Source organism: Pollicipes pollicipes, unplaced genomic scaffold, assembly GCF_011947565.3.
Source record: "Pollicipes pollicipes isolate AB1234 unplaced genomic scaffold, Ppol_2.1 Scaffold_4740;HRSCAF=5597_pilon_pilon_pilon, whole genome shotgun sequence".
Taxonomy (NCBI): domain Eukaryota; kingdom Metazoa; phylum Arthropoda; class Thecostraca; order Pollicipedomorpha; family Pollicipedidae; genus Pollicipes; species Pollicipes pollicipes.
This window is the reverse complement of record NW_023596545.1, coordinates 5,750,584-5,757,470: the sequence shown is the minus strand read 5'-3', so window position 1 is coordinate 5,757,470 and position 6,887 is coordinate 5,750,584. Positions and strand designations below refer to the sequence as shown.

General features: G+C 51.8%; 1 pseudogene; it reads left to right on the top strand.

Moving 5' to 3' along the window:
- Positions 1 to 486: 486 nt before the first annotated feature.
- LOC119099253 (mitochondrial pyruvate carrier 2-like) lies at positions 487 to 1,109 on the top strand (annotated as a pseudogene).
- Positions 1,110 to 6,887: the final 5,778 nt, after the last annotated feature.

Here is a 6,887-nt window from a genome sequence, read left to right as displayed (position 1 = left end):
GGTATCTCCTGGAATACTGAAGGGCGTAAACTTGACCTGAGAACTTTGAACTCATAATGCAGCAACACAGAATCAGGTTGATGTCATTCTCAGGCTTTACTTATCTTCCCCTGGCATGCAGCAAAATCTAGCGCTTAGTTATTGACTGGTTACTGTTTCCAGTATATCGCTACGTATGACAAAAACCACGCCTCAGGCGTACGTCGTGGCTAGACTCTTTCGAGCACGCGGCGGCTGGGTCATAAAACGGCATTCCGATTTGGACACGCCATTTTCATATACATATGCAGTTCAGTTTAAATACAAACGATGATATTGTCCCTTCAATACATTGGCAATGCCGAAAAAAACATTTCCGAGTATATTCCAAGTTGTCAAAAGTTTATTCGAGAGCACCTGTCATATTTTTGCACGAACTCTACGGTCGGTCATTTATGAAAACTCTGTAGGTATGTTATGATGCTTTGTGTTCAGCCTCATCGCGTTTTTGGGCATTAAGCTTACGTTATAAACTCCTTTGTTTTAATTGTACTCAGATCTCGGCTATCCCTGTTTCGCCATTTCTGCGGCACCACAGGCCTAAGCTGAGGAGCGGTTGCGCTGTTGCGCCCGTGCCGGCGACCTGTACCCTGCAACGCCACGGCTGCGCCATGGTCGTGCCGCTCTTTTCGCCGCTGTACCGCAGCATCATCCGCTTCTGCGACCCGCACGTGCCGCTCCGACTACGCCCGCTCTGGGAGCACCCGGCCGGCCCCAAGACAGTATTCTTCTGGGGGCCGCTGCAGAAGTGGTGTCTGGTGCTGACTGGGCTGTCCGACACGCTGGGCCGCCCGGGGGACAAGCTCAGCCTGCCGCAGGCTAGCTCGCTCTCACTGACCGGCTTCATTTGGTCGCGCTACTCGCTGGTCATCACGCCGAAGAAACTGGAGCCTGTTCGCGGTCAACTTCGGCGTCGGCCTGTCGGGCCTGTTCCAGGTGGTGAAGGTGCTGCGCTACAAGGCCTCGCAGCCTCCCGGGAGTGCAGGGCCGACGCCGGTGCGGGGAGGGACCTGATTCATAGACAGAATATGTGGCGAAAAGGACTGGTGGTGGTACTATGCAGGCATGTGTGTAGGTGTAGCATGTTTTGAAGAAAAGAGCTTAGCGAAGTTCGGAAACTTTGTGTAGAAGGAAAGGACCAGAATTGGTACATACAATAGTCGAAAATGCCACTTGGTAGTCACTTATCGCGAACGTAATAAAGACCTTGGCGGAATAAAGCGACCACAGAAAAATATCGGGCACGAACTTATTGTACGAAAAATATGAAACACAACTGATCGAAAACAATACAACGGCATGACTAAATATCGAATTAAACAATGTCTAAGTGCAAAATATCAACGGAATAAATATCGGCTGGTATGAATATCGAGAAGGTAAATGATCTATGACTAGCGTATAAGAATGAGCATTGATGGGATCAACTGGAAAGGTAAACGATCGAATGCCATTGAACAGTTGTATTTTGTCAGGTGTGTTAGGCGATGGATCGGGGAGCAATGCCGAAATACATGTGATTATTCTATCTAATTTTCCATTCTTCTGGTTTTTCTACGAGAAATAATGCTTTTATTACTGTTTTATATGCAGTTATTGCTTCCATAGTGGTCACGGACCGAATGAAAAGCTGCACGTGACGCTGGTTGCAAGCGAATGTGTAGCTTTCACCACATGTATATTTGATCACCTCTCCAGTAATATATACTTGGCCGCTAGGGTTAAGTTATCCTTGGTTGCGTTAGGCCAGGTTATGTAAGATTAAGTTGGGTTAGATAAAGTATAGCCAGTTTAGGTCAGGTCAGGTCGGGTCAGACCATGTTATGTTACGTTACGTTAGGTCAGACTTGTTATACTAGGCTGGGTTAGGTAATATATGTATACAACGTTGAGTTTGGGGGCCTAGTTTCAGAAAACGCGCAAATAGCCAGACGACCAAGTCCAAAAGGATAAGTGCTGTATCCTTGAGCGTCGTGGATGGGGCACGGTTCCCCGCGTCACGACACGATTCTGCTATTAACTTTGAATTCACGCCCATGAGTTTGCTGGTTAGTGCGGTTTGAATGGTGGATACATGTTCTTCAGCTCTCACTTTTGTCCCGACGGGAGCTTCCTAGCCGGTAAATTTTCTTTTTATTTTGCTGTCGACGCTGGTCAGCCATTGTTGAAACACACGTTGAGTTTTTATGTTCGACACTTTCGTTTTCGGTTTCATTGTTTCTGTCTTGTGCTGTCTGATGAATATTTGGTAAGTCGATAAAGTTATTTCATCTACGTCCGCGTCGATATGCTTCGCGTTGAACTTTTGTTATTCGATTACGGCTCATTTTGACATATATGTCTCCCAATATTTGTGATGTCGATATTATGTTCTTTCGTCCGTCGTGTTTGATATCATGGCATTCCATCTGTCGCGTTTGATATGATGCCCTTCCCTTTGTTGCGTTCGACATCATATTCCTCCGTCGGTCGCATGCGATATTGTGTCCTTCCGTCTGCGGCGTGTTGTATCATGTCTGTCATTGTTTTCAGTACCATTTCTCTGCAGCCTGCCGAAATTTTTTAATCACTCCCCGAGAGCATGATTTTCTCATACATATTTTCGAACAGTCGTTGGAATTGTACTTCGTGGACGTGAAACATAAGGCATAAACGGTAAAAAACCAGAAAGCATCACCGGTTTTGACCTACATTTAGCTTGGCAAACATCACCGCTGCGTCCGGAAGTGTATAAAGAGAGAGAGAGAGAGAGAGAGAGAGAGAGAGAGGAGAGAGAGAGAGAGAGAGAGAGAGAGAGAGAGAGAGAGAGAGAGATATATAGATATATATATATATATATATATATATATATATATATATGTATATTCAAAATTCGAGATGTCATCTGGAACGATTCCGCGGAGTTTAACAGCCTCTGAGCAGTGCTCCAAATCCTTCATGAGGACGAAAATACTTAGTCGTTATAATCAACAGTTTTTATGCCATTGGCGATGGTACATTTCAGAGCCAGACGAGTCCGGCGCCGCGTGCGGGATAACACAGTCTATTAAGAATTCAGCTGTCACTGTTTAAACGTGTCCGCACAGCAACTGCTGCAGACGCCTGGCGCCCTGTGCTCCCTGCTCGCCCCTGCAGCATTTGCACACTATCCCTCGCCGCCCCGTCGCTCTGCTGGCCCGGTTTCACGACCGGGCACTCACCTCGTCCCTTCAGCTTGACTCCATCCCGTCCCAACCCCGGCCGTGTCTGCCCATCACAAGTATGGCCGGTGTGGTGCGGGGCGCTCTGCACGCCTCTGCGCTGTCCGACCGGTCCGCGCGTGTCTGCGAGCAGCGCGTCGGCCTGACCTGGCCGGTCTGCACCGCTCTGATGCGCCCGTCGGGCCGTCAGCGCTCCGTCGCCACGGACAGGCCGCGGGGAGCTGTTGCCGGCACGCATGCCGCGCCGCCGCCACCCGCCGCCGCTGTGCCGACCTGCCGCGAATCCGGAGCTGCCCTGGTGCCGGGGCTCGGTGGGCGAAAGCCGGACGGCGGCGACAGGTCGGCCGCGCCGGCGGCCGCCATCAGGGACGCTGGGCTCTGGCTTTGAGGTGTCAGCTTCACTCGGCGCCGTGGCAGGCCGGGTCTCACGGGCCAGCATTCAGCCGCCGGCTCGGGAGAACGGCAGGCCAGCACGCAGCCCCAGCCCGGCCGGCGGTGTCCCGCAAAACCTGTGACGTTCAGGAAACAGCGGTCTGGTGCATAGCAAAGCAGCGGCTTAGACTGAGGAGAAGATCCAAGATCCGCCGCCTGACAACCTCCAATGCTGGCTGGCACATGTGAATCGGGCGAAAGCTCGGCCATAGGCGAGGAGACATGGCAAATCCGTGCAAGCTGAGCAGTTACTACGGCGAAGTGTTGCGAGTTCGCTGGCAGTTTGCAGCCATCACGATCACACTTAAAGTATTGTGGATCCATTCTGACGCCGAGCAATTTGCGTACGACCAGGCGTGGCCGTTGCCCGCTCAGTATGACTCCGGTGGACCTGGACTTGACTCCGGAATCAACGACATTTTTATCCAGTTAAGACAGAATCACTTATTTTGGCAGGCATCGTAAAAACTTGGGTCCGAGTGACTCAAACGTGTTCAATGGGAACGTGATAGAACCTTCTCTTATGCAAACGAGATCAAAAAGGTTTTTTTCTAACATTCGGAACTTATGGACAGAAAGTCGTGTGCTAAATATTTCGACATTTTTTATCGAGCTAAATGTCCTTGCAAGGTTTTTCACGTATCATAATGGGATGCGTAAAGTGTTGTGTCTGCCTTTGACCAATCTACTGCATTAGAGATATCAAGAATATCGTTGGACGGAAATCGGAGTAGACTCAAATTTGTGTGGCGCCCTTCTAAGTCAAATTCGGAATCAGCTCATAGTTCTTTTGTACTGATTTGACTCAGAATCGAGATCAGCCTGATCGCGTCAGCGAAGAAGCCAGACAAAACAATGTTTTGCTTACCACCAGAGCGGACCTGAACCCCTCCCGCCCAGCCAGGGAAGACTACTCTCGGCCGGCTCGGTCAGCAGATATTACGTTAACCTGCATATGGTGTTCGGCGGCGGTGCAAAAGAGTTTGCAAGTCAACGAAAACAGCAACGAAAAGTACAGCCACGTATGGCCGTCATGCTGGTGCTGTTCTCGGAGCAGGCAATGCATCTAAATTTTCTTAAGGAGAGACTTGTTTGACAACTGGGTTTTCTGTTAATGAAACATACGCTGCACTTTTTGTTTGCATTTGCAGCCGGACGCTTTCATATAACATGTGGATATTCCTCAAGTGCAAGGGTGGAACTTTCCTGTATATTTGGAGCGGGTTGAAGCCATCTTCAGTGTTTCTGAATGGCTAGCCTAACGTCTATGGATGTGGTGTAGTGGCAACCGACTTAAAACTGTTGTGTTTCCACCATCAGGGCACCTACAAAATGTCGCCATGGGCGAGCACAAAGCAAAATATTTCACTGAAACCGTTTGTAGTGCTAAAACATCGCACGTTTAATGTGCGATATCTACTTCTGTCGGCATGTCTCCGCGAATTTTTTAGCTGTCGGTATTTCCAACATGAATATCAATGCATGCACAAATTTGAAAAAGGGTCACTTTCCACCGCCGCCCGCCTCCCTTTCATATACCCTATCTCCCAACCATTATGAAGCCCAGGGCCTGTGGCGGGAAGAAATGGACAACAGAACTAAAGGAGGCGTTGTTGATAGCAATGAAGAGATAGTGAGGCTTAGAAAGTACCAAGGCAAGTGACAAAACCGGTCTGAGGCGATTTGCGTCGTTCCCCGCGAGATGCTCCCCAGTACACCGCTCGTGCCAGCAATCACGTGGCTGGGACACGGATTTCCGAATTCCCACTGTCCAGCGAATTTCCCACATGGGTTTTGAGATCCAAGTGGATTTGTAAATGAGCACTGTGACTCCGAACAGGTTTCGCCTGATCTTCTGACGCAACTCAGGCTTAAATGGGATGTTAGTAGGAGAATCCTTCAGCTTGCCATGCTCACATTGAAAGGTTACATGCACACTTCCGTACGAAATAGGAGAAAATTTGCTGAGTGCGAGTCAATAATGATATGGGTGTTACGATCCACGCTGCGTCCGTGACATGCATAAAATCATCGTTTTTTTTTTGTTTTTGTTTCAGGCGGCAAGCTCCCGGTTACAGTTTTCGCTTGATGTTCCGCAGTCCCAGTGGGCTAGGCGGAGTCAGGGACCCCCGCCTCTGGCTGTTTATGCTCCGATGCTCCGCAGTCCCAGTGGGCTAGGGGGAGTCAGGGACCTCCGCCTCTGGGCTGTTTATGCTCCGATGCGCCGCAGTCCCAGTGAGCCAGGCGGAGTCAGGGACCTCCGTCTCTGGGCTGCTTATGCTCCGATGCTCCGTAGTCCCAGTGAGCCAGGCGGAGTCAGGGACCTCCGCCTCCGGGCTGTTAATGCTCCGTAGTCCCAGTGAGCCAGGCGGAGTCAGGGACCTCCGCCTCCGGGCCTGTTTATGCTCCGCGGTCCCAGTGGGCCAGGCAGAGTCAGGGACCTCCGTCTCTGGACCGTTTATGCTCCACAGTCCCAGTGGGCCAGGCGGGAGTCGGGGACGGACCTCCGCCTCCGGGCTGTTTATGCTCCGCGGTCCCAGTGGGCCAGGCGGAGTCAGTGACTTCCGCCTCTGGGCTGTTAATGCTCCGCAGTCCCAGTGGGCTAGACAGAGTCAGGGACCTCCGCCTCTGGGCTGTTTATGCTCCGGGGTCCCAGTGGGCCAGGCAGAGTCAGGGACCTCCGCCCCTGGCTGTTTATGCTCCGCGGTTCCCAGTGGGCCAGGCAGAGTCAGGGACCCCTCCGCCCCTGGCTATTTATGCTCCGCGGTCCCAGTGGGCCAGGCAGAGTCAGGGACCCTCCGCCTCTGGGCTGTTTATGCTCCGCGGTCCAGTGGGCCAGGCAGAGTCAAGGACCTCCGCCTCTGGGCTGTTTATGCTCCGCGGTCCCAGTGGGGCCAGGCAAGTCAGGGACCTCCGCCTCTGGCTGTTTATGCTCCGCGGTCCCAGTGGGCCAGGCAGAGTCAGGGACCGTCCGCGTCTGGGCTGTTATATGCTCCGCGGTCCCAGTGGGCCAGGCAGAGTCAGGGACCTCCGCCTCTGGGCTGTTTATGCTCCGCGGTCCCAGTGGGCCAGGCGGAGTCAGGGGACATCCGTCCTTGGGATGCACGGCTGAAAGTCGGTTTGTGGGTCAAGTACTTTGAACGACTTCAGGGTGTGGCACCCGGGGTGGTCTGCCGTGTCGGAGGTAATCCTAATGTAGGTCGTTTCGGGGAGGCG